This window comes from Nycticebus coucang, chromosome 5 (genome assembly GCF_027406575.1).
Source record: "Nycticebus coucang isolate mNycCou1 chromosome 5, mNycCou1.pri, whole genome shotgun sequence".
Taxonomy (NCBI): Eukaryota; Metazoa; Chordata; class Mammalia; order Primates; family Lorisidae; genus Nycticebus; species Nycticebus coucang.
The window spans coordinates 130,176,041-130,203,079 of NC_069784.1; the positions used below are offsets into that span (position 1 = coordinate 130,176,041).

Sequence of the window (27,039 nt, forward strand, 5' to 3'; positions counted from 1 at the left end):
GGTGGGGCCGGCGATCGGGGCGGGGCGGGGCCAGCGGCGGGCAGGAAGGTGCGGCTACCGAAGCAGCCTCACAGGCTCTGCGCGCGGGGAGGGGCGGGGCAGGCGATCGGGGCGGGGTGGGGCGGGGCCAGCGGCGGGCAGAAAGGTGCGGCGGCCGCCGCAGCCTCACAGGCGCTGAGCGCGGGGCGGGGGGCGATCGTAGTTGCAGCCGCTGCAAGCGCGCAGCCCTGGTCCAAGTGGAGAACAAAGTGACCCCAGAAACTTCTTCAACTCCATCCCGCGTTCCCGCGGAGATCTCGGAGGGGCGCGCTCGACCTGAGGTAAGGGGCGCGGCGGGAGGGCGAGGACAGCTCAGTCCACGGTGGCTACTCCAGCCGAACTCCGGTGCCCCTGCGGGCGGGGCGCGGCGGCCAGCCGGCGGTGCCCCCTGGCTTTCCGCTTTGTGGACCACCCATGTGTGCTCCCCGTTTTCCTTGGGAGCTGTGTGCAGGGGTGCGGCCGCGAGGCGCGGTCCGGGGCACAGTCTGCCCGAGGGTGGCAGCGTCCCGGGCGCTTTCTTTTCCTCCCTGGCGCAATCTGACCCTGGGGACGAAACACTTTCCAGAGGGCTCTGAAAGGAGATCCCGGCGCTGCGCGGACACGCCAGGGCCCACCCCAGCTCCTGCCCATGCCCGGCAGGAGGAGGCGGCGGGCCCCTGACTCCAGATGCGGAGGCTATCGCCCCAAGCCGAGTTGTCCCGGGTACCTGGGGCGGAGCGCGCTCCGTTCCCGCCCGGCCGGCGGTCTCGGCGCCCGAAGGGAGGCGCTGCGGTGGGCAGAACCCCGCGTCCGGCTGCTCGGCGTGCGTAGACCGGTGAGGTCCCTCGGAGCCCCGGCCGCCTGGCCGCCAGTCCCGGACCCGCGCCGCCCCTTGGGGCTGAGGTGCCAAGTTCCTGTGAAAGCCGGTGCGTAGTGTCCCTAAGGATCAAGTTTAGAAATGGTCTGCTCTTCTAACCATTGATTGCTGACAGTCGCTGTAAAGGTACGCGAGTAAGATTGCATGAGGTGTTTTTATCTTTAAGGAAAGGTGAAACTTAATATTGATGAGCCTTCCATGCCTCTTCTTAAATAGAAAAATAGGGTAACTTTCAGGTGGGAAGGCTGCTTGATCCTGGAGATAATTTCGTTCACGGGGAGGTTTTCCTGCTCTTCTCGGTAGCGTCCAGACAAGCGTCCCCTTGGCCTCCCAGCCATCCTTGGGCAGTGATAAGACCTTTATTTCCTGTGGTGAAGGCCCCAGGCGCTCATGGTTATCCACCCTTCTAGCCTCCGTTCCCCAAATGGTGCTGATTAACTTATTTTAACAGTTAACACCTGTCTATCTCCAGTTCTGCAGTAGATTTGCACCAGACTATAAGACCGTACCAAGTACCTTACAGGTGCAGATCATGTGCTATAAATATTTCAGTCCTGGTCTCTAGGTAAAAAGTCAATTGTTGGTCTTATAATTTGGGCATAACCAATAGAACTTTTAAGTATATACATTTAGAAATATTTACCGATATTTTTAAAGATTTTTATGTTGTAAAAATGTAGTATCAAGATGGGTGCAGTTCTAAAAGCAAATTTCTGTTCCATCTGATTTAACCTGCTCGGCTTATAGAAAAATCCTTCGCATGCTGTGAAGGTGCTCATAATGTGTCACCCCTGCCTTTCCCCAGGTCCCCTAACCCTGTCCCCCTTACACCTGTGATACATCAGAGGACAGTAGAACCTGTCTCTGTTGACCACCCAAGGAACCATACCAAACTGGTCGACATACAGAGGTGGTCAACACAAGGAACTTCCACTGAGTACATGTGGTATATGTCTGATCTATGAAAATTAGGTCAATTTAGGGAGGTGGTCAGTGCAGGGAGGTGGTCAGCTATAGAGGTTCTGCTGTCCTTGCACGTCATCATTTCCAGACAATTATCTGGAATGAACGGACTTTCTGCTTACACGGTTCTTATCTTGTCCATCTGTTGATGACTCACACACCCTTCTGTGTCAGTCAGATAATTTCTTTAGGAAGCTTTTCTTCTCCCTTATCTCTAGGCAAAGTTAAGCACTTTCTCCTCTAGTAGTCAGTACCTCTGCTGGAAACACATTTTTATTTACATTTGGCCATGCCACCTTGCACAGTTGTGCATGTTGTTCACTGTACAAGGTCCTTCTGTCCAACAGGCAAGTGGAAGCTGAAATCCAATTCACACTCAACTTGCCAAGCCTCTGCACTCCTCCCCACTGGAAGAAGATATATTTTATGTATAATTCACCCCAGAGTACAGTGTAGGCTGGTGGTGACCCTGCCTGAGCCTATTCCCAGAACTGTAGTCAGCATCCATCACTGTGACTGATGGAGTAGACGCTCAGCTAAGATTCTTCAATGAGTGAGAAAGGAAAGTATTATTTCTAATGAGTTGTAGAAAGAAGCAAGTGTTTACAGGCAGATTTTTTGCTATAAGTCACTATATAGAACTATGCTTCAGTTTTTTTTGTCTTCTGTCTGGCTGTTCAAGAGATGCTTAGATATTGTTTCCTTCATTACAGGGAAGAATCTGAGTGTGTGGTTTCATAGGTGGGATCAGGGATTTGTGTCAACATGTGGTGGGCCACTAGCTGATGACCTTTCAAAGCACTAAGGTTTACATGTGTAGTCATGATTGCTGAGAGAGAGGATGCAGAAACGTGCAAGTAAGGCTATTAAGAGATTTATTCAGTAAACATGTGCTAATACATTGTATCGAAGTACCATTTTCAATACAAGAATGTAAGTCATCCTGAAGTGACACATCACAGAATTTAAGCAAGTAAGAGGAGGTTTGGAGTCTTATTTATGTTCTCCAGTAAAATCAGCATTTAATCTCATTGGAGATTCAGCCAGGCTGTTCACCCATATCAACAATTTACACATGAAAAATGCAGTTTTTATGTAGGGGCAATTTGCAAACTAAATTGGCTTCAGGAGTCTTAAAATGCTCCAGATTTGTATGTAATTAAAAACTTCTAACAATTTGTGGTGCAGTCTGGGGTATCTTTTAACTTACAGTAAATACAGGGTGTCCACAAAGTTTTGTGTACAGTTTTAAATTGCACACTATTTTAAATTGCACATGAGCTTTATGGTCACCCTGTATCTGGATCATCTCCCCCAAATTTATATAATTCTCTTATAAAATTATATACTTAATGATGTCAAGAAGGCCATCCAGTTATATAGAATCCTGTAATCTCTAGAATTCATAGCACTGGCTATAACTTTAAAGATAATATGGGCTGGGTGTAGTGGCTCATGCCTGTAAGCCCACCGCTTTGGGAGGTAGAGAGATTGCTTGAAGAGGTCAAGACCAGCCTGGGGGAAATAGTAAGACCTTGTCTCCTAAAAAATAAATAAATAAATAAAAATAAAAAGATAATGTGGACCAATAATCCTATTTTGTGGATAAGGGAAACTGAATACCTGGAACTTGTCCAGGGTCACTGAGCTCATGTAGGGAAATAGCCAGGATGACTCTGAGATTGCTTGGTTTCTGGTTCATGCTGTTTGTTCAAGGACTTGTAAGAACAGCTACCATTGGCTTTGGTTGGGAACCTTGAAGGTAGACTAAATGTTAAGATTTCAGAAAAATGGGAGATTTCTAGCACCAAATGCAGTGCACTGTGTGAATAGGCACGTGATAAATATTTGCTGAATGGAGGAATGAATAAACGGCTTAGTAGCTTCCATAGGTAAAATGATTACTTGATACGAAACAAATCAAAGTCCTTTAAAGTTCTATAAAGTAGAATTTGGCTTATGTACTTTTCTTCCTTAAATGCAATAGAAAGTATGAATTGGATAAACTTTATGGACAGAGATGACTATCCATATTATATGTTTAAACACACTTAGTAGCATATGGGAAAAACAATTCTTACTCCTTTTTATATATTTTTTCTGACAGAAAGGCATAATGAGAAAACTCATGATTTAGATACAGTAGGTATGTTTGAAAATAAGCCTTGATCCCGCAGGCCTTAATGACCAGCTGTCTCAGTTTCTTCTTGTAACCTTGGACGTTTCAGAGTTGGTTGAAGGATGGAATGAGCACAGGTTCATGAAGGCACGTGGGCACACTCTGGAATCATGAGCAGTAACAGGATAAGGGTTGGAAGCTGAGGCAGCAGCTATCAGGCACTGTACCAGGCTCTCTATACACATCATCTCATTTATTCCTCTGAATAAAAATAAGCCCGCTTTATGGAACTGGGGAGAAAGCCAGGCTTAAAGCATTCTCTCTCCATGTCGAACTAGTATTGAGTGAGCCCCTAGGGTGTGTTAAGATCGGTAAGCTCTGAGTGGGAGGGGCAGTAAGAGCTTCAAGTGGAGAGTAGCACATGGCAGGGAAAGCAAATTACTTAAGTTTTAGCCAGAGGAGCCATAGGTCAGATTTGCATTTGCGACCAGTTTCTTTTTAGATTGCTTTAATTATTTTTATTTTTATTTATTTTTGAGACAGTCTTACTCTATCACCCTGGGCGGAGTGCCGTTGTGCCATAACTCACAGCAATCTCAAACTTTTGCGTTTGAGGAATCCTCTTGCCTCAGCCTCCCAAGTAGTTGGGACTACAGGCTCCTGACACTACACCTGGCTAGTTTTTCTTATTTTTAGTGAGAAAGGTCTCTCTCTTGCTCAGGCTGGTCTCAAACTTCTGGGCTCAAGCAATCCACTGCCTCAGTCTCCTAGAGCGCTAGGATTACAGGTGTGAGCCACCACGCCCAGCCTTCTTTTAGATTGTTGGGAGTGGATTTAGAGATGACTGGCAGAAAGGAAGTCAATTGTAACCATGGAGATGGTCAAAGGCAGTGGCTGTAGAATAGATGGGACAGACACCGGGTAAGATTCCAGAACTATAGAGGTGCAGTGGATTAAGAGAATGTGGAGGGCAGGGAGACCACAGCCAGTGAAGGGTCACATCCAGGCTATTTACCCATATCAGCAACACATAAGGAGAAGGGTGGGAACCTGTGGGACCCCTCACCTAAGTTCATGTCATTTGCAATCGCACAGCTGGGATTCGAATTCAGGTCTGTCTGACCATGTAGTCCTAGCCTTCATCCTGACCCAACTGTTAGCTTGCCCATAATTGTAAACAAATAAGGGATGTTAATAAAAGTCATTTAGAATACAAAGGCTTTTATTTTTATGAGCTATTTGTTTGTAACCTTAACAAAAAACAAGAAGTGCCCAATCTGAAGCCCTCCCACAGTGGGATAAGGCCAGCAGACAGAGTCTGGTGTCCGGGAGAGTTCCCTGCCGGAGTGTAAGATATGTTTCCTCTCCCGAATCCTGTAGGGCCTGGGCTCCGGTTTGTTCCCCTCCAGGCATTCCATCCAGCTGGAAATCCGTCTGCTTTGTTTTTCTTTATGAGGTTTGTAGACTGAGTAACAGAATCTGGACTGCAGCTTTCATTATGTTTTCCTGGTATTGGATTACAAGGTCTCTTTTAAATGCATGGTTAGGTTTCTGAATGTGTCTTTTTGACATGTTTCTGCACGACTTCCCATAATTTAGTGATTTCTCTGCATTGGGAACAGTATGTAAAACTAGAATTTTGAAGGTTCTTTTGTCAGTAGTTTGGGAAATGGCATAACAAACGAGCTTGCAAATCTTTCCTTATGCTAGTGAAAGTTAAGGATTCTCATCGTCTTCATAATACAGTGATTACTTTTAGTGCAATATTGTATGTTACTTTAAAATTGAAAAATGTTTTTGTTGTTTAGTAAAGAGTGGTCTATGCCTTGGGATTTTTTTTTTTTTTTTTTGTAGAGACAGAGTTTCACTTTATGGCCCTAGGTAGAGTGCCATGGCATCACATAGCTCACAGCAACCTCCAACTCTTGGGCTTAAGCGATTCTTTTGCCTCAGCCTCCCAAGTAGCTGGGACTACCGGTGCCCGCCACAACACCCAGCTATTTTTTTGTTGCAGTTCGGCCGGGGCCGGGTTTGAACCCGCCACCCTCGGTATATGGGGCCGGCACCTTACCAACTGAGCCACAGGTGCCGCCCAAGGGATTTTTTTTTTTTTTTTAAAAGACAGAGTTTCACTTTGTTGCCCTCTGTAGAGTGCTATGGCATCACAGCTCACAGCAACCTCCAGCTCTTGGGCTTAATTGATTCTCTTGCCTCAGCCTCCCAAGTAGCTGGGACTATAGGTGCTTGCCACAACACCCAGCTATTTTTTTTGCAGTTTGGCTGGGGCCAGGTTTGAACCCGCCACCCTCGGTATGTGGGACCGGCACCCTACTCACTGAGGCACAGGTGCTGTCCCTGCCTTGGGATTTTTATCTCTAACAGGAGGATGACAGCAGTACCTTCCTTATAGAGTGTATTGAAAATTGGTATATTAATGAATAATATGCCAATAATATTATTATAAATAAGCACAATAATAACATAATGTGCTTAGAAGCTGGCCTGGTGCAGTGAGGTGGTGAATTAAGTTTTCCCTTTTCAGTTCTTCCCTGTTTGAAGAACTCCTAGGCATCATGAGAGTCTGCAAAGCTCTCCTTTGGAGTGTGAAGCACTCTTGTGATTCTTAGACACTTGATCCTTGCGTGGTCTGTATCAGTTATTGCACCATCATATAATATTTCATTGTTGGTGATTTTTCCTTCACACAGATTTAGGGATGACTGGCAGAAAGAAAGTCAATTGTAACCATGTAACCACAGGAGATGGAGTGCTTTGCTTATTTTATTTTTGCACCCCTTCTAGGTCCAGCATCGTGGATACTATTTTTTTTTTTTTTTAAATGTAGAGACAGGGTCTTGCTTTGTTGCCCAGGATGGTCTCAAGTGATCCTCCTGTCTCAGCCTCCTAAAGTGCTGGGATTATAGATGTGAGCCACTATCCCTGGTCTGAAGACTCTTTAAATAGTGGTTGATGGAATATGTGACATGTTCATTGAAATTGTTTTTAAAGGCGTAACTATGATTTGCCAAATAAATATTAACTTGCTAAATGGGCTTATTAGTAAGGTGCTAAAAGTAAAAATGTTGGTCCTTTTTCTTAAGTTGGAGAAGTAGCAATGTCATTACACTGGATATTAATAGATCTAGATTCTGGAACCTTTTACTCATTTGACAAGTCAAACATTTGAGGGCCTTAGTTTCCTCGGGAAAAGAATAGAATTGTTCCTTACTGATTTCCTGTATCTTCTGGCAGCTGAGGCACTAAATCTTCTCATTAACCTTCCTGTTCAGGCCTTGGGCTGCTATGGTGATTGGCAGAATAATATTCATACTTACCCCTACCACTCTGTGTATCTATGAGGTTTAAAATGAGGGCTTTCAAAAGCAGGCATTTGTGCCCTGTGTGCAGAAACTGAGGACGGACACATCTGGAACGCATAACAGTGAATTAAGTTATCATCTGTGTTGGTGGCATTTGCAGCTTCTGGGATTGTACTTACCATACGAACACAGGAAGGCTTGAGGAACATTTGCCGAGTCAGAAACCAAAATATTTTCCCATTTAACTTGTCCAATTTGAACTTCCCCTCTGGAAAATCTTAACCACCCTGTGAAATGGTAGTTATCCATACTAACTGCCTTGACAACTCCGTTAACTTCTGCTTGGTAGATACGTTGTGTGTCATGTGGGCAGATAACTTCATTTTACACAAGATTTAAAAGAAAATCACGAATCTCACCGATTGGGTTCATTTATTATGTATCACAGAACCCCTGCCAGCAGGTCCCACTTATTTTCCTCTAATTCCAGGTGGCAATTTTGTTGTTATAACCTGAGAGCATTGGTTTCGTTAGCCCTCCTGGCTCGTCTCAAAGGAAAGCTTTCCCTGTTTGGTTTCTGACTCCTCATTTTCTCTTGAAAAAGTAACCACTGTCCTCCCCTCTGTTAGGGTCCAGCCTCTACATGGCCACTGTCCTTATGGTGTGTACCTGTCTGCATCCTCCTTCCTCTTCCTGGTGGATTCCTTATTAACAATGTAAAGATGGTCATCCACAAAGTCTCCTTTATGTTTTGGGACATACATGACTTTTATCAATGCCCTCACTATTGTCCATTCTGTTGGATGACAAAGGTTGAACTATTTGAAAGATCTTTGTGTGTTTGATTGGCATCAGCCTGGCTCACAGCAACATCAAACCCCTGGGCTCAAGCAATCCTTCGGTCTCAGCCTCCCAAGTAGCTGGTTCTATAGGCACCTGCCACAATGCCCCACTAATTTTACTGTTTTTAGTAGAGACAGGGTCTCACTCTTGCTCAGGCTGGCCTTGAGCTTCTGAGATCAAGGGATCCTCCTGCCTCAGCCTCCAGAGTGCTAGGATTACAGGGTGAGCCACTGTGCCTGGCCTGAATTGTTGGTACTGTCCAGTCAGTGGTAATAATCCAGGTAGTCTGCACTCTATGCTGAAAGATGTCTGGATCCTTGTGTTTTGGGTAGTGTTGCCAAAAATGATGGTGTGATCTTGAGCAAAACATTACATTCCCTCCGAGTTACCATCTCTTAATTTGTAGTTGGTGGGCAGGAAGTTGCATTGCACTAAACGTTAAAACTCAAGTTTCTAAGCAGATACAGAGTATAAGAAAGGAAAACAAAACATGGTGTAAAAGTATAAATTTAGTGTATCTGTAATGTGCTGCTGTGCTCACGGGCATTTGAACATGGCTGGATGACAGGTAACCATCATCCCTCACTGGCAGGGAAAGCAGCTGCATGCAGACGGATGAATTAGACAGTGTTAGCAGGTTATCATCTGTGACCATGGGGGCTGTGTGGATAATATGAATTTCAAGGCCTTAGAAGCTAGAGTGGGGAGGGGATTTCAGTGCTGAACTGGAAGAATTGGTGAGGAAGAAATTGAAATAAGATCAGTGCCTTAATGGGGTGATGAACATGGGGATATGAAGTGCAGGACGGGGTTAGAATAAGAGTCCAACAAGGTAGCCATGAAGGACTGCGGTCCCCAGTCCCCAAGCTGTGAAGCAGTAATGGTGTGTGGCCTGTTAGGATCTGGCCCGAGCAGTAGGAGCACGGCTTCTTCATCTGTGTTGACAGTGGCTTCCATCACTCACGTCACTGCCTGAGCCCTGCCTCCTGCCACATCAGTGGTGGCATTAGATTCTCATAGGAGCTTAGACCCGACTCTAAACTGTGCGTGTGAGGGATCTAGGTTGTGGGCTCCTTATGAGAATCTAATCCCCCCACCCAACCCTGCAACTGTGGCAAAAATTGTCTTCCATGAAACTGGTGCCCCAAAACGTTGCGGACTGCTGATGTAGGATGTGTGTATAGGGAGGCAGCCATTCATGACAGACAATGTAGAGGCCACACAGCCACACTGGATGGAAGGAAAGCAAGCTGCAAATGTTGGTTATGTGATGGCACTGAGGAATCTTAATAATGCAGGTTGTCAAGGTAAGCCAGAGGAAAATTTAGAGATGTTGACCAAGTCGTCTTTTAAATCTTCTCTTGCATATGGAGAAGCTGAAGCCAGTGATGGGGTTCTTCAACCTGAGATTGTATAACTATCCTTTTGGAAGCCTGAACTCATTCTCAGATTAGGATTGAAGAGGTCTAGCGGGAGGCCCAAGAATCTGCATTTTATCAGGCAGGCCAGGTGTTACTGGCACGTCTTGGATATTTTCTCGAGGAACCCATTTGGAGAGGGAGCACCGGGGGGATGGAATCTAGGTCTCTCTATCCATGTCTTGCATGAAACCCATCTGACCTGGCTTCTGTAGGGATGTGAGGATATAACCACGTTAATTTGCCAGAGATGGCTAAGAGATTGGTGGGCCATTCACATATAAATGCAGCCAGTTTTTCTCATTTCAGGATGTTTCATAATTTGTGGTTTGTCAGGAACTGTATTAAAGAAAAATATCTATTCTCTCAAGAAAAGATTTGTAAAACGAATGAATCAGTTACAAGTGCGTTGATAGAGAAAACTATTAGGTCAAACGCCAACCTACTTAAAAACATCTATTTCGGGGCAGCGCCTGTGGCTCAGTCGGTAGGGCGCTGGCTCCATATACCGAGGGTGGCAGGTTCAAGCCCGGCCCCGGCCGAACTACAACAACAAAAAAAAAAATAGCTGGGCGTTGTGGCAGGCGCCTGTAGTCCCAGCTACTCGGGAGGCTGAGGCAAGAGAATCGCTTCAGCCCGGGAGTTGGAGGTTGCTGTGAGCTGTGTGATGCCACAGCACTCTACCAAGGGCGATAAAGTGAGACTCTGTCTCTACAAAAAAAAATAATAATAAATAAAAAATAAAAAAACATCTATTTCGTAATAAATGTTAGTGAGAAAGCATTTCTGTCTCTTCCTTCAAGGCCATTTCCTAAGGCGGGCCACCAGGCAGCACTTTGCTTGGTTCCATTTCAGCTTTCCATGCCTCTGGAATTTTAAAATTACCTGTCTTTAAAAATTTAGGGATGTCACTAAATCAGACTGTCATAAGTCCCAGCCTGGCCGTTAGTCTAAATGTGCGAGGAAATTGAGCCCGGGAGGATGGCCGACGCTGCTGGAGTCTTGGTGTGTGTTCAGAAGAGAATGTCATCGCAGTGTGGCATTTTCTGAAAAGCTGTCTGTCACCAAGGCTAAATTTTGATAGCTTGATAAATCTCATTAGTTAGAAAATTCACTAAAATGTGGAGTATACAGTGTTGGCAGCCAACACTGGGAATTTTCAGCAAATCAGTAAATGGGTGGTTCTAAAATGAATGGGCCTATGTGTATATTATTGTAAATATCAAATAATACCTCATATACGTTTTTACATTGTCTAAAGGAAAGTCTCTGCACATTTATAGATGCATTAAAAGTTCTTTTAATAATTTTCTTAAGAAAAAATTATGGGGACATAACAGTTGTATATCTTTATAGGGTACACGTGATGTTTTGATACGGGCATGCAGGGTGTTAAAATAGCATGAAATTGAGAGGTGGCCTATGACTCATAGCCAGTCTGCATGGTGCCCTTATGTGTACCAGTGTGTCTTACAGAGGTCAGCAGATTCACCTGTGTGGATGACCAACCTATACTCAGACCCCACACATTATGAGGTAGGAAGGAATTAATTGCCTCAGCTGGGGGTGAGAAATAGTCCAGCTTCTGTTTATTTCCAGGTCTGGGAACTAGGTTTTCCTGGAAGGAGCTGTCTCGGTTTGATGACCTTGCTCCTATGTTTTGTCTCTTTGGTGCTCATTTGGGTGCTATTGGTCACTGACAGTCTAAGGTGCCACAGTTCTGGTTTTCTGGAAATAAATTTCTTAGTATTGCTCAGCCCTTTTGAGGTTGAATCTCTGAAGTATTATTGCTCTTTGGTATCACTCTTTGAAAACGCTGACTTTCACTTGACCTTTTGGTTGTTGGTGTTCTCATTGAGAGGCTGGAGGCACTGACTGCACCACGGCAGCATTTGAACCAAACGGTGCGGGTTGTGCTTTGGCAGTGGGTGGATCTACGGTCAGGGTCAGGATTTTGGGGGCAGCTCCTGTGGAAGAGGGAATGATGCAGAGCACGTTCCGCAGTGTCAGAGCTTCTCAGACTTAGGGCATCAGAAGCACCTGGGGGCTGGTGGAGGCAGAGCTTGCCGGACTCCACAATTCAGCAGCTCCGGATTTGGCAGAGAGACTGGACTCAGAATCTGTGTTTCTCAGGTGTGTTTGCAGGTGCTGCGGCTGAGCTTCTGATCTGGGACCACGTCGGGGGCTCAGCGCTGGTCTGGACTGAATGGGGTGTAGATTCCTGGGCATCCGCCAGCGTCTCTGGGTCTCTATTCTCCTGTCTGTGAACTGGTGCAGTATTAGAAGTTTTCTTGAAAAGTAGAGAAATCTATTTTTCCAAACTGTATCATGTGTGAAACTCTAATATAGTAAAGAGTGAAAAATGTAATTGTATTAATTACAGCAGGGGTAAAGGACAAAAGGACTCATCTGTCCTCTTGGAGATGAGTTGGAGGGAGGTCCCTGGGCCCCTCTACAGAACCTAGCACCTAATGGATCCAGTGGGAGAGATGCTTTCTGAGGTCTCTACTGCCTGTAGCTCACTCTAGTTCTGCATACTCAAGAAACTGTGGACTGTTAGTTGGAAAAATCTGACCAAGAGACTTATCAGAACCTTGAAGTTGTGCCTTTTAATAGAAGAAGCTGTGTTTAGGATATATAAATAGGTACGAAATAAATTAATTTGAGATTTTCATGGTAGCATAAAAGATACACAGCTCATTTCAAGTATAAATGGGAAAATTCTAGTAAGAAAAAAATGGGTAAAGGGTTTGGAAACAGTGATGTGCTTTCTTGCCTTTGTCCACAGCACACGTGTGTCATTGAACTGAAATAATTTAACCTGTTCTTGTGAGTCTGTTTGTCAAGCCTGAATTGAGGTTCTTAATCTTTACTGGAATTTTTGCTGGAAGGAGAGTAGCAGTCTCAGTGTTTTAGTAAAAGGAGTGGAAGGCTTCATAAGTCACAAGAGTCGGGGCGGCACCTGTGGCTCAGTCGGTAAGGCGCCGGCCTCATATACCGATGGTGGCGGGTTCAAACTCGGCCCCGGCTGAACTGCAAACCAAAAAAAAATAGCTGGGCGTTGTGGTGGGCACCTGTAGTCCCAGCTACTCGGGAGGCTGAGGCAAGAGAATCACTTCAGCCCAGGAGTTGGAGGTTGCTGTGAGCTGTGTGTGATGCCATGGCACTCTACCGAGGGCCATAAAGTGAGACTCTGTCTCTACCAAAAAAAAAAAAAAAAAGTGGCAAGAGTCCAAAGATGTCCGCCTACTGCTTGTGGTTCCTTAAAAGTGGCTTCAGGGAAATTGGGAATTAGTTTGAATTTGACTTTAGTACCCAGTGATTCTCTATTCTGGGTTTTTTGAACCCCTTGTTTTCAATCTTTCTCTTCCTTAGCTCAGTCTTCTTTAAAGATTTAAATGGAAATGATATAAGAAGTATGGAACAAAGTCTGTTGTGTACTAAGTGACCAAATTCAGGAGCAGAACATGGAACGGAGTATGCAACCTTTTGAATAAAACTATGAGTCATGGCTTGTGAATTAGTTTAGTAGCCAGGTGTTTTTTTATTAATTTATACGAATAGATTTTGAGAAAAGTTCTGGCTTTCTGACTTTTATGACTAAGACCCATATTAAGACACGGGCTATGTTAATATCCCATAATATGGAATAGAAAGTATCTAAATACATTGCATATGGTAAGTTAACTATTGTTTCTTGTTGATTTTTAGTTTAATATGTATCAATCATCTAGTATATTAGGGTTCTCCAGTGAAACAGAACTGATTGGGTCTATGTGTGTGTGTGTTCATAGTTTATTGTAAAGAATTTGCTTACCCACTTGCAGGGATGGCAGGTGTGGGCCAGTAGGCTGGAGATCCAGGAGACCTGAGGGTGCAGATGAAGTTGGAAGATAGTTCCCTCTTGCTCAAAGAGGCCGGGCTTTTTGTTTCATCCTTTGTTCTAGTCAACTGATGGAAGGAGGCCCACCCGTGTTATGGAGGGCAATCTGTTTTACTTACAGTTCACTGGTTTAAATGTTACTGTTATCCTACAACACCCTCCAAATTGACAGGTAAAATTAACCATCACCTTAGGGGCATACTAAGTCACAAGGTGGGACATGTCTTATTTGTCAATGTTAGAAAACCACTATACACACACATATGTATATATACACCCACACCCATACCCACTTCCTGGAGTGTCTCTGAAGGAGCCTTGGCTACAGCAGAGGTTGCCAGTCTGGGGAGACTTAATCACCTAGGGGACTTTTCCACAATGTGTTACATCTGTTGCGACTCCTCCTTAATCTTTCCTGTCTGTACTTCAAGAATGAATAGGGCGGCGCCTGTGGCTCAGCAGGTAGGGCTCCGGTCCCATATGCCGGAGGTGGCGGGTTCAAACCCAGCCCCGGCCAAATTAAAAAAAAAAAAAAAAAAAAAAAGAATGAATTTAACAATGAGGGAGAGGAAATAGCGCGCGCACACACACACGTGTGTGTATATGTGTTTTTTTAGGTATGATGGATAGAACCACGGAGAAGAATGAACCTCTGAGAGTGGAATTTCAGGCGCCCTCCAGCAGCTGGGGGACGATTAACTCTTAGAGGTGGGAAGCCTTGATGAGGTACCTGAGATTTCAGTGAGCTGATGTAGCCTGATGTCCTGGAGGTTGACGGCCCGTCTGGTGTGTGTGTGGGCCCCAGAGCTGCTTTCTCTACCTGCCACACTTTACCTGGATGCCCACGTTCATGTCCTGCGGCAGAAAATACGTGTGATGGTGACGCATATGGCTGTGTCAACCTGTGCCATGTACTGGCGGGGTCCCCGTGACAATCTTTACATTGTTACGATTGTGTTATTGTAACAAATCTTTAAAAATATTATATACCCTGTGAATCACAGGTGACCAGCTTGTTTTGGGTGAAGTTCCCCTAAAGATGAGGGGCTGTGAGATCTGGGGATGTTGATACACTCTCTCTCTCTTTCTCTCTCTCTCTCTCTCTCTCTCTCACACACACACAGAGGTTCCTTTTTAAAACCTTGCAGGAAGGTAAAAAATTGCATTTATGAGCTGTTCTTTTCAGGCTTTGGTGATGTTGAGTAACTCCTGGACAAGCTGGAGCAACAGAAACTGGTTCCTTAAGATATTTTAAGGTACCACAGAACTTGTAAGACCTTAGGAGTCTTTATAACTCCCCTCTGTAAGGGTAGGAGGGCTGTTCTGGAATTGACACCAGTTAGAAAAACTTGGATGGGAGGTCATTTTGTCTGTGCTTTCTCTTCTGACTAGAAGTTCTCTCTCTCCCTTAAATCTCACCTGTGTAGCCACTGTATCCCAAGAAGGTTTCAGCTTAGAATCCAAGTGAACTGAATGGAGAGCCTGTGGCTTCTCAGATTTTTTTTTTTTTTGTATCATATGAAAATCATTGAGCATGAAATATTTATTTTGAAAAACTGGGACAATTACTCCAGTCAGCCTTGGCTCAGAACCGTGAAAGGCTCCCCTCCACGCACACGCCTGCAGCCGCCTTGATCTGTTTTTCTCCCGAGGGGTGTGTCTGACAGTGGTTTGTCCATAATTTAAACATGTGTGAAGCATAATTTTAGTTCCTTTGGGGTCACCTTTAGTTTTTATACCTCATCTGGTTCTCACAGTTCCATTTAATTACAGCTATTTTGATATTTGGCCAAGTCACTAAAACCAGACAACTCTCCATGGGGAGACAGTAAACGTTTGATCCATGTACCAGTCACAGTGGAATTCTTCTGCTAACACACACATTTTTAGGAATTATTCTTACAAATGCGTGGAGAAGTTGGCAGCCTTTTGATACTTTTAGAGGAATCTTGGTGAGTGCCAAATGGTGCGTAGCTACTGTGCGCTTGGAAAATGTTAACGAGAGGCTTAACTTTTCTGAATGTCTGTTTTGGCTTTTTGAGATAGCTTCCATGCCGGAAGAACCTTCTTTTCAAACCAAATGTAGACTCTGGACTTCCTCCAAGAGAGATATTGTAAATATATCAAAGCTGATACTGTCCTGGATTTCTTCATAGAAAGGAAAAAGGGAGTGACTAACAAATAACATACACTGAGCAGAGCTCGCCATTTCAGAGAGATCGCCTTTCCTTCTGGCCAGTTGATGGTAAACACTTCATGTTCAAGTTGTGTTCCTCTCCCCTGCCCCCACCCCCACCCCTGCACTGTCTCATCCTGTTTTATATTGGACAGCCCACATTTCTCATCTCATTCTTTCCTGTGAGAGTTCGCTGAGCTAAAAGGAAGTTTACAGAGTTGGAAGAGAAAGATAATCCTTACAATATTTTGATTTTTTTCCCCTCTCTTTTGAGCTTTTGATTGAATATAGTCTTACCAAAAATATATTTTCTGCCTTGATGCTTGGGGATGGGTGGGTGAGGTTTAAAAACAAAAACCAACCAAGTAACCAAATCCCATCAAGTCTTGATTCTATGCTAGCTATGGTATCTTTTATAGAATTAACCACAGGTCAGCTTCTGGTGCTATTTTCAAAATACTAAACATTTACTCTCCCTCCCCTTAAAATCTTACATTGTAGCACTGAAGCCATGTTAAAATCATGAAATACGGGGAGAGACCTTAGAGTGAGTTCTAAGCTTCGATTTGCTTCCCAGGGTGGAGGTGAGAGGGGTTGAGTAGCTTGCCTTGTCCCACCTGTTAACTCTGGACTTTAAAGCAGGGCTTCTCGGTGTCATCCTGCGTCTTTTCCTGCTCTCACCCATCCCCTGCTTGTGGGCTGGAGGAGCCAGGCTTTCTCTCTGCCTAAGACGCTTGCTAAACCTCACAGCCTCTGTGGTGCAGCCAGGCTTTGGGGTCTGCAGCTAGCTAGATCCTGGAGAGTACAGAAGGTGTGTGTTCTGTAGATGACCCAGGAAGCAGAGAATCCTGACCCTTTCTGCTTATTTTGGTGTTTGATCATCTAGAAATTTTCCATATTCAGAGTTTGGGGTAGAGTTTTGCCTCTTTTGCTCTGAGGAACTCTGTGTTTTGGAAATGGCAGGATGGGAGAGCCCCAGGGAAGAGGGGAGAGGCGTGGCCACTAACATTTACTAATACCTGTCTGTGCCAGGTCCTTTCACCTGGCTTTTCACAGGCCTGCTCCCCACTGCTACACTAAAGAGAGATTGGAAACCCATGTTGTAGGGGAGGGTAGTGAAGCATAGAGCTGGGATTGAATCCCAGTTTGACTTCATATCTTTCCTTACCAACTCGTTCTTGAGGGGGGAAGGGTGCGGAGCACATGTGCGTTTTACAAGCCATATGGAATCCTGAAGAGCTGCTCGGCTGTGACAGCTGTTTAAATTATCTGTGACACTGCATCCCACCATTAGCAGGGATGATGGATTGTTGACAGTCACCATCAGAAGAGGCTGGAGTCTCAGTTGGAGGAATTCTCACAGCCTTTCCTAAGTGCTAAGTACTGTTCTAACTTGGGTCTCTAATCATTATAGGTTAGAAGACATTTAAGATACTGTTAGGCAGAAAAATCTGTACACACACACACACACACACACAATGATGTGGGGCAGATCATTGTACTTTTATTTCTACCAGTGAGAAAACTAAGGAAAAACTAAAATGAAGTATATATTTAGTAGAGATCTTGCATAATTTAAAATCATCTTATTACTCCTTTTGCTCTGACATAAAAAATGTGGGAACCTTTTTCATGTACCAAAGTCTGGAAAATCTATTTTGACTAATCTCATGCTACTTTTGTTCATATGTCATTTTCATTTAATTCTCTGCCCTTGAAAATACGTCTTTCTTTGTCCCTTGTTATTTTATAGGTAGCTGTCATCTCTCCAGCTAGTGTTTGTATGTTTCAAGGTCACAGACCTTATCTCCTATTTCTTATCTTCCCCCTATTATGCAGGGTAGAGTTTGATTCACAGGCCTCAGTGCGTGTTTATTAAGTAGCCATTTTCACTTTTTTCTTCTCAAATTACTGAAGATGAAGTGTTATGCCTGAAACTAGTTTTTTAGTTTTGTCTCTTCAAGTTTAGTCAGTTCTATGTAGCCCACCCTAGTGATCTTTTTTCTCTTATAATGTAAATCTTGCTGAGTTTTAATGCAGGGCATTTATGAGTATCTGATTCATGACACTCTATCAGGAGACAGATGTGGCTGTAAAATGACCCCTGCTGTTTATATGAATGTAGGGTGCTTTTGGCCCTGGTAGACGGTTTCCCTCTTCTTTTGTCTTTAGTGTTGGTCTTTTTATTTATTTATTTATTTATTTACTTTGTTTTTTTTTTTTTTGCAGTTTTTGGCCGGGGCTGGGTTTGAACCCACCACCTCCAGCATATGGGGCCGGCGCCCTACTCCTTTGAGCCACAGGCACCGCCCCTAGTGTTGGTCATTTTGTGAGTACTCACATGTAACCTATTGCAGGTTCTTATGATTTTATATTAGATCGATTCATTTACATACTTAATTTCTTCTACAAACATTTTTTCCTATTTAGGTTTATTCATTTATTGTTGAGACAGAGTCTCAGTCACCCTGGGGTAGAGTGCCCTGGTGTCATTAGATCACAGCAACCTCCAACTCCTGTGCTCAAGAGAGCCTCCTGCCTTAGCTGCCTCAGCTGAGTAGCTGGGACTGTTTTTAGAGGTGGAATCTCCCTCTTCTTCAGGCTGTTCACCTGCCTGGGCCTCCCAGAGTGCCGGGATTATAGGCACGAGCCACGGTGCCTGGCCATTTTTCCTCTTTAAAACTATGACAAGAGAAAAATATTTCCTTGGTTGAGACAGGGCCAGAGCAGCAGAGGGAATTCCAGTAAACATCTGTTTACCTTTTCTGTTCCTTCTCCACAAATTCTTCTCCTATGAGAAAAGTATCTTCTTTAGGCTACAACAATGCAGACATATGCACGTTGAGTTTGGAGTATGACCGAGTTGTCATCAGAGACTGGAAAGGAAGATTGGCACGGGAGCTTGGAAGGGTGTGGAAGCACAGTGAGGATGGCTGGGTGTGACCTGGTCGGCACCTGGGGAGGGTTGATGTACGTGCCGGAGCCGGGGTTTAGAGCCGGGCTGTTGCAAGAGTCCTGTTCATCTGTGGGGAGAGTTCATGCCAGGTGAATGGAGAAGGGGCAGAGCTGTTCAGCTGGGCAGCTGCAGGATATGTGTAGGGAGGGGTAGAAGAGAACACTGGGCACAGGAGCTTGGGCACCTGTGATGTGGACGGTGGTACTCTACTAGTAGAAATGGGTGAGGAATAGGTTTGGGGCAAGTCAAGGAGAATTTGGGTTTGCTTCTGCTGATTTTGGGGATGTTAGCTGGCTCAGTGAGAAATGTTTTGTGAGCAGTTTGAAATCTGGAGCTCAAGAGAAGTTTTGGCTGGGAATTAAGATTCATCTCTTGAAGGGCATGACTCAAACTCTGAGAAAGAATGAAATTGTCGAAGAGGGGCATGCAAAGAGAGGAGAAAAGGCCAAGCCAGGACCTTGTTTTATGCTTAGGTTTTAAAGGTAGAAGAAGAATAGAAGACAGAGAAGTAGGAAGGAAGGATTGTCAAAGAGAGGATGAAGCTCCTGGGCAGGGTGGGCGATGAGGGAAGAGATTTTAACCTTGATGTACATCAGACTGGCAAAAATGTTAAAAAGCAGTAGTGCTCCTTGGCTGGTGGGACCACCCATTTAGACTTCTGGCAGAATCTATTAAAATTTCAAATGCACATGGCCTTTGACCCAGCAGTTCCTCCACTGGGACTCTATCCCATAGAAGTAAAAGCAGCTGTATGTCATTTGTTTGTATAAGAATATTTATGTGGCATTGTTTGTAGTGATGAAGGATTGCAAACTCAGTGGGTGCTTTCCGCAGGGGACTGGCTGGATAAAATATGACACATCCATGGCATGGTATGGTAGCACTTGACTTGGAAGGATTCCCACGAGAAAAGAAGAGGCAAGAACCATGGCTACTATAGTCCTGTTTTTGTAGAACATAAAGGATAAAAAATTTCTTGTGTATATGTTCGTGCTGCTTGGGAAGGGAGGGGGTGGTACTATGGAAACAGATAAATATTAATTAAAAAACCCACTACTTTACAAATTATTTGAGATAAAACACAGCAGAAGGGCACCGCCCGTGTGTGCGCGCGCGCATGCATAAACAAAGTATGGTCCCAGAGCCTTACAGGTGGGTATCTTGGGGTGTGGGGGTGTGACTGATATCTTTCTTTCTCCTTGTAACTTTTCTGTGCTGGCCACATGTGACTGTTGAGATTGGATGTTAGAGTTTAGGAAGCATTTCAGAGAGCAGTTGGGAAGGGAAGCCCCGTTTCTCACGGTCAGGAATGGTGGAGGAAGTGGAGAAGGTGAGGGTACACTTCTTTCAAAAGATTTTGAGGGAAAGTCTTTGGTGGCAATAAAGAAAGAATGAAATGACTTCAGAGTGTAAGGAAAGGCTTCAGAGTGTGGAAGCCCCTGAAGGAAATAAGCACATCAGAAAGAGAAAGGCCGAATTGAAGACGCCCATGAAGGGTGGACACGGGGTTCAACAGGGACTCAGGAGAGAGGAGCTTTGGCAGGAACATGGGCAGGTAGCTGGGTGCTGGGGACATGCCTGCTGACGTAAGGAGGCAGGAAGGCCAAGTGAAGAGGAAGAAGTATTTTAAGGTTTAGAGGAAGGAAGTTGGGAGAAAGTGTTCTTAAAATAATGTGGGAGGCAAGATTATCAGCTGAGCATGAAAGGGCCTTCACATGGCTTTGGATACGTGAGTAGATGTAGAAAGTTGGATGTGATACAGGAGATGATGGAGAATCAATTATATGGCAGGGAAAAGAGAGAGACGCTGCAGACAGGGCTGGGTAAAGTTCTAGAACTACAATTCCTAGTCTCCTTCCCCATCCTTACTCAGTGACAGTGGTGGGGTCAGGGTTGGTGGGTCTAGGAGCAGTGATGGAAGGAAGCGACTTTGGAGTTTACTTTCCATGAGAACTGATAAGGCTTAACAAGGAAAGTGAAGGGACAAAGGGCTCCCGGTTGGTAATGACATTGTCCTGGAGATGACTGGACTAAATGGGATCCAGCTGACAGAGGGAGACAAGTCAGTAGGACCCCTGTGAAGGGGCCGGGGGTCTTGTGGGTGAGCTGGGTGGGCAGTGCGGAGGAGCTGCCACCCGTGAGGGGCTGAGATCCTGAGGCAGCAGCATCAGTGGTTGGCACAGGCCTTGCACCTGTCTCTGCCTGTTTAGAAAACCACCTGCTTCTATTCTGTCTTCTCACAGATAAAATCCAAGCGTAGCCTGACTTTTGAAGTCCCCTGTTTGGGTTGTTCTCACGAAGCTTCTGCTCTGGCCCACTTGAGTTAATCACTACCCTCAGAAACAAAAACAAAAACACGTAGACCAGTGGTTTGCTTCCAGACCTGTGTGTCCAGACCAGCTGCCACTAGTCCCAAGAAACTGCTGCTGAACACTTTGAAACATTGTTGGCGGCGCTCGTTAAGGTGCCCTGTGAATGTAAAATGCACTGCTGGTTTTTCACAGTTAATATGAATAAAGAGATGAAAAGTATCCTGTTGACTATCTTTATGTTGTTTATATGTTAAAATGACAATGTTTTGGGTATATTTGGTTTAGTTTGTGCAGTTTCTCTCTGCTCGATGTCCTCCCAGTGTCCATCTATTTATCTATATTGCATGGCCAACATGTTTTCTTTTCCTGTTTGCAGGAATTATTGTCTTTCTGCTTATTACTTATGTTGGGATATCACAGATTTTCTGTTTTCTTATTTGAAATTCACATGTGAGAAATTCTCATCTCCCTTAGTGGGAGATAAGATTGGCCCTGGCTTTCCTGGATTATAATTCTCTTGTAGTCAAAACTGATAGGATGTGGGTAGTTTTCTTCTTGGCTTCTGGCAGTGTCTCTAGCACTGCGTTTTGTCTCTGAGAGGAAGTTCGAATGTTTGTTGATCGAATAAATGTTTGTTGATTGAATAAATGGATGATACTTTTGCATGTCTATTAATCTTAGCAAAATGTACCTTAAAATCCAGATTTGTGAGTATGTTTTTTATTTCCTAGCCATCACTGAAGTTTAGGGCAATACAGTACTTGAAATTGGATGAACCTGAGAATGAATCTATAATGATTTATTTTTTGTCATGTGAACTTGGACACATTATTTACTTCTTTGTACTTCAGCATCGTTGTTTGTAATTTGGTTTCTGATAACTTATTTCACAAGGTTGCTTTAAGGAAAAGCCTCAGTGTTGTGCTCTGCAAGTGTTCAACAAATGCTTGGCTCCTTTTAGAACTGGGAAAGTTTGTTTGGCACGTTGAGATGGTGAGTGAAGGCTGTAGGTGAATTTACCTGGAACAACTCCTCCTCTTGCCTGCTGATAAACAACTTTTTTTTTTTTTTTTTTGAGACAGAGTCTCACTTTGTCTCCCTTGGTAGAGTGCTATTGTTGTCATAGCTCACAGCAACCTCAAACTCCTTTGGGCTCAAGCCATCCTCCTGCCTCAGCCTCCCAAGTAGCTGGGACTACAGGTGCCCACCACAACACCTGGCTAGTTTTAGAGATGAGGTCTGGCCTTTGCTCAGGCTGTTCTCGAACTCCTGGACTCCAGCAGTTCATCTGCCTCGGTCTCCCAGAGTGCTGGGATTATAGGTGTGAGCCACAGTGCATGACCCTGATAAATTTCTTGATAGTACTATGCATTTTGGCTCTTACTTTTATTCTGATGGTATTATTGTTTGATTTCTTTGTGATAATCCTGAATAGTGGCAGTGTTGAGGATTATTCCCTGTGTCTGCTAGAAAAGCCCTTGAAGAAACATGTTCATGGGATCCAAAGGAGTAGGCGATTAATAACTATCTGCTGATTAAATAACGGCTGTCCGTGAGGGGGAAATTGAAAAATTAAGTTCTTGTAAATGATTTGTTAAACAAATGATTATATGAAACCATTGGTTGTGGGAAGAAGGTTGAAAGTGGTGGGTGTGGGTTGCCTTGGGAATTTTAGTGGGTCCCCAGCAGCCCCTTTTCTTTTCTGTTATTGTTGGAAAGGACATTAGAGTGGTAATTGGTCTGACTTCTGGCCCATGGGCCTGTTGGCCAGCTGTGTGACCTTGGAGAACTTACTCTTTCTGAGCCTTTGCTTCCTCGTTTGTAGAATTAGTAGAGCAGATTAGAAAAGGCAGCCAGGTCAAGGTCATAAGCTGTGGTCCTGGGGGTCAGTCCTGGTGTCACCACTTCTGAGCTGGGTAGTCTTGTCCAAGGTTTGTAACTTTTTTGTCACTTTTCAAAGAGTGGGAGTGAGAAAGGTGTTTCTTGTCTCTGCCAGAAGAGCCCCTGAGAAATGCCATGGAAATGAGATCCAAATTAGAGGGTGATTGATAAATATTTGTTGATTTTCAAAGAATGGAAGGGTAACTCAGTGAACTTCTGAAAATATTTTTTTTTTCTGGCTGGGCACAGTGGCTCACACCTGTAATTCTAGCACTCTGGGATGCCGAGGTGGGAGGATCACTTGAGCTCAGGAGTTTGAGACCAGCCTGAAAAAGAGTGAGACCCCATCTCTACTAAAAGTAGAAAAATGAACCAAGCATTGTGGTAGGAGCCTGTAGTCCCAGCTACTCAGGAGGCTGAGGCAGGAGGATTGCTTGAGCCCAGGAGTTTGAGGTTGCTGGGAGCTTGGCTTAGGCCATGGTCTTGTAGCCCAGATGACAGAGTAAGACTGTGTCTCAAAAAAAATAAATAAATAAAATAAATAAAAAGGTAAAGTTTTTTTCCCGCAAATCAGGCATATTGAGCTATAAACATCATCTCTTTTAAAAAAAAAAAAAACCTACTTGGGAGGCGGAGCATGATGGTGGATGGGACGGACGTGTAGCCCACCTCTCCCAAGTCATCAGGTGAGAGGCAGGGAGGTCTGGACCTTTTCCCCGCATGGATTATTGGTGTGGACAGACAGCTGGAAACGTGCAGCAAATTGGCAGATTGCTGTATGTGAGGTGTAATTTAAAACCATGGACTTTGTTGTAGAGATTTTTTCTCTGCATGGCCGTGTTGGCCGGCAGGCCTCTCCCTCAGGAGGACAGCAGCTTGCAATTCCTGGCAAAACCCAATTGATGAAAATTTATTCCTGAGCTGAGTTTAGCCACCTGAAAGGGGTCCTGCTCAGAGCCACAAGGGACTAAGCAACCCAAGGGAAAATTGAAGGGAAGGGACCCTGCCCAGGAAACAGACATTTTGAATTGTCCAAAATGGCGGACACCTTCCCCCAGAACAACAGGAGTGATTAAATAGACTGGACCATTCCTGGTGGGGAATATTGGTGTGGGCTGGCAGTTCAGGCTGTGCTGTGAACTGGCAGGTGGCTGGACTCAAAAGTCCAGATTCAAAAGTGAGACTCTGAGCCACAAAAACTGAGGATAAGGTCTCTGTGTGTTGTAGCCCGGGAGCCGGCAACAGCTAAAACCGGTGGCAGCCAGCACCCTCCCCCACAGCCGATTGCAGTCGCCAGTTTACAGGAGAACGTGGGAGCAGAGAGGAAGGATTTGTGAAGCGTGGATTCCTGTGCCGTTGGGAGGTCGGATAGGAGTGCTGTCTGCAACAGAGCAGCTGAGGTTGGACAATAATTAGATAATAAACTTTTACAGAAACTCCAAAATGGTGATGGGCCAGGTAGGATGGTTACCCTGGTAACAGTGTAAACTGTGAACCAGATATAAGCCTGTGAACCACTCATAGCGCCACCTGGTGGTTAGAAAGTATATTGCATTATAAATATATTCCTATGAAAGTTGATCCCTACGTCATACATGTAGATGTGTATTTCTACATATATACAAGAATAATATTTTTGTGGTTGGTGCCTTTTATTTTTCTTTTCCTCATCATTTTCTTGGAGGAGCTATTGTTCATTTTTTTATTATTTTTTCTATGTAAATTTTTTTATTTTTTCTGTTTGTAATTTTTTCTTTTAACTTATGAACACCACTTTTTTTCATTTTTTTTCCCTTCTCTCTTCCTCTTCTTCCCTTCTAATGGTTTCTGAGAGTGCTTACATTAGAATTTTAGAGATTTTTTTTTTGTTTGATTTGTTTGTTTTCAATTATTTTACGATTATCATTATTATTGTAGTTTTGTTTTGTTGTTGTCTTTATGTCTATGTGCTTCTGATTGTTTGTGCATCTGTGGGCTTGTGTGTCTGGTAGCCTTTTTATCTGTTTATTTGCTCATTTGGTCTTAATGAGTTTGGTGTTTTGCTAAATCCTCAGGTTGGCTATTTTCCCTAACTCCAATTTTCACATTCAACAAGAACAAGGGGGAACGAAGGATGATGGCTGATTGGAGCCAGCTCTCAATAGAAGCCCCAGTCTGAAGGGAGAGATAACGACCAGAAAGAACCCACCAAAGCTGCAGGAGGGGAGCCGAGCTGAGAGATGAGATAGATAATTGCTTGTCTTCCCTGCTGAGGCAAGCTTCGACTCCAAAGAGAAACTACTTTCACAGGTGGAGACAAGATGGCTGACTGAAGCCAGCTTTCCACAGAGGCTCCCGTCCAGAAGAAGAGTTAAAGGACAGAAAATTAGCAAGTAACCTGGTGAATTAGAGCTGCACCAAGAGAGAAGGTTGAAGAATGCACATCAACCCCTCTGAGATGAGCTGCGACCCCCAAGGATACAAACAAAAGGTACAAAATCCATCACCAAGTGGATGGGAGTCCCCTCCCCCATGAGAACGACATGGAGTGCCCCACAAACAAATGAGCAGAGTTCAAAATATTTGAGTTGTCAACAGACCCCTGTGATCCAGTTGCCAGAGACCTGAGACAGGTGCTGACTGAGACAATTGATTTGGACCAATAGAACTGAGCCAATCGCCTGAGGACTATTCAAGTGGTGCCCTGGGTGTGTGGTTGTAGGAAGGTTTGATTTTCCTTTTCCAATTGTTGCTGGTGGGGGGCGGGATGACTTAATTGCTGGTATTTCTCCACAGCTGAGACTTCAACCCAGAGTAACTGTTACACTTGCGTCGGACAGAGACCAACTGAAAACAAGACAGAGCCACTTAGCCCCACCACACCAAACAGGTCCCCAGTTTCTCAGGCCGTAGCACTGTACGGGTCCTCGACAAAGCTCCAGGGGAAAAAATCAAACGGTGTAAAATAATCATGGGGTGGAATCAGCGGAAAAACTCTGGTAACATGAATAACCAGAATAGATCAACCCCCCCCCCAAGGAAAGATATGGCAGATGTAACTGAAGATCCCATTCATAAATAGCTGGCCGAGATGTCAGAAATCGAATCCAGAACTTGGATTGCAAACAAGGTTAATAGAATGGAGGAAAATTTGGAATTAGAAATTCGAAGAGCAATTCAAAAGTCAGTATTAGAAATTCGAGGAGAAATTCTAAAGTTGTCTCAAGAATTTAACGAATTTAAAGACAAAACCACCAAAGATTGTGATGCACTGAAGCAAGAATTTACAGCCCTCAAAGATCTGAAAAATACAGTAGAATCCCTCAGTAACAGAGTGGAGCAAGCAGAAGAAAGGATTTCTGACATTGAAGACAAAGCTTTTGAACGCTCCCAAACTCTCAAAGAGGAAGAGAAATGGAGAACAAACAACGGATTATTCTCTCAGAGTTTTGTGATAATTCGAAGAAGGCTAACATCTAGTTCATTGGAACCCCTGAAAGTGATGGAGTGGCCTTGCAAGGCACTGAGGCCCTTCTCCATGGAATTATGAAAGAGAATTTTCCAGACATGGCAAGAGATTCTGAAATTCAGATAGCAGACAGTTTCAGAACCCCAGCATGACTCAATCCCAATAAGACATCCCCCAGGCATATCATAATTAACTTCACTAAAGTTAATATGAAGGAGAAAATTCTGAAAGCAGCCAGATGTAAGAAATCCATTACCTATAAAGGGAAGAATATTAGATAGGCTGCAGATCTCTCTGCTGAAACTTTTCAAGCCAGAAGAGGTTGGTCATTGACTTTTAATCTCCTAAAACAAAATAACTTTCAACCCCGGATCCTGTATCCAGCTAAACTGAGTCTCATTTATGATGGGGAAATTAAATACTTTAATGACATTCATATGTTGAAGAAATTTGTCATAACCAAACCAGCTCTTCAGGATATTCTCAAACCTATCCTCCATAATGACCACCCCAATCCTCTACCACAAAAGTAAACTAACTCAGAAACTTTTGATCAGACTCCAACTTCCACAATGGTGAAAGGATTAAAAAAGTCCACTTCACTTTCAAAAAACTTGATGCCCAAAATTTTACCAGACTTAACAATATTTTCCATTAATGTGAATGGCTTAAACTGTCCTTTAAAGAGGCACAGGTTAGCTGACTGGATACAAAACTCAGGCCAGATATTTGTTGCATACAAGAGTCACATCTTACCTTAAAAGATAAATATAGACTCAGGGTGAAAGGATGGTCATCCATATTTCAGGCAAACGGTAATCAGAA

At 44.2% G+C, this 27,039-nt stretch overlaps 1 protein-coding gene across 10 annotated transcripts in view; it reads left to right on the forward strand.

Moving 5' to 3' along the window:
• Positions 1 to 27,039, forward strand: part of TIAM2 (TIAM Rac1 associated GEF 2) — a 220,952-nt gene that overhangs the window by 549 nt on the left and 193,364 nt on the right. For 7 of the 10 annotated variants that reach the window (XM_053592938.1, XM_053592939.1, XM_053592931.1 and 4 more), the window contains exon 1: positions 192 to 320. The exons of 2 other annotated variants lie outside the window; for them this stretch is intronic. The gene's annotated coding sequence lies outside the window, so the exon portion shown is untranslated. Of the gene's footprint in view, positions 1 to 191; positions 321 to 27,039 lie in introns of those variants that run through there. One more of the 10 variants, XM_053592936.1, reaches the window with a different exon arrangement.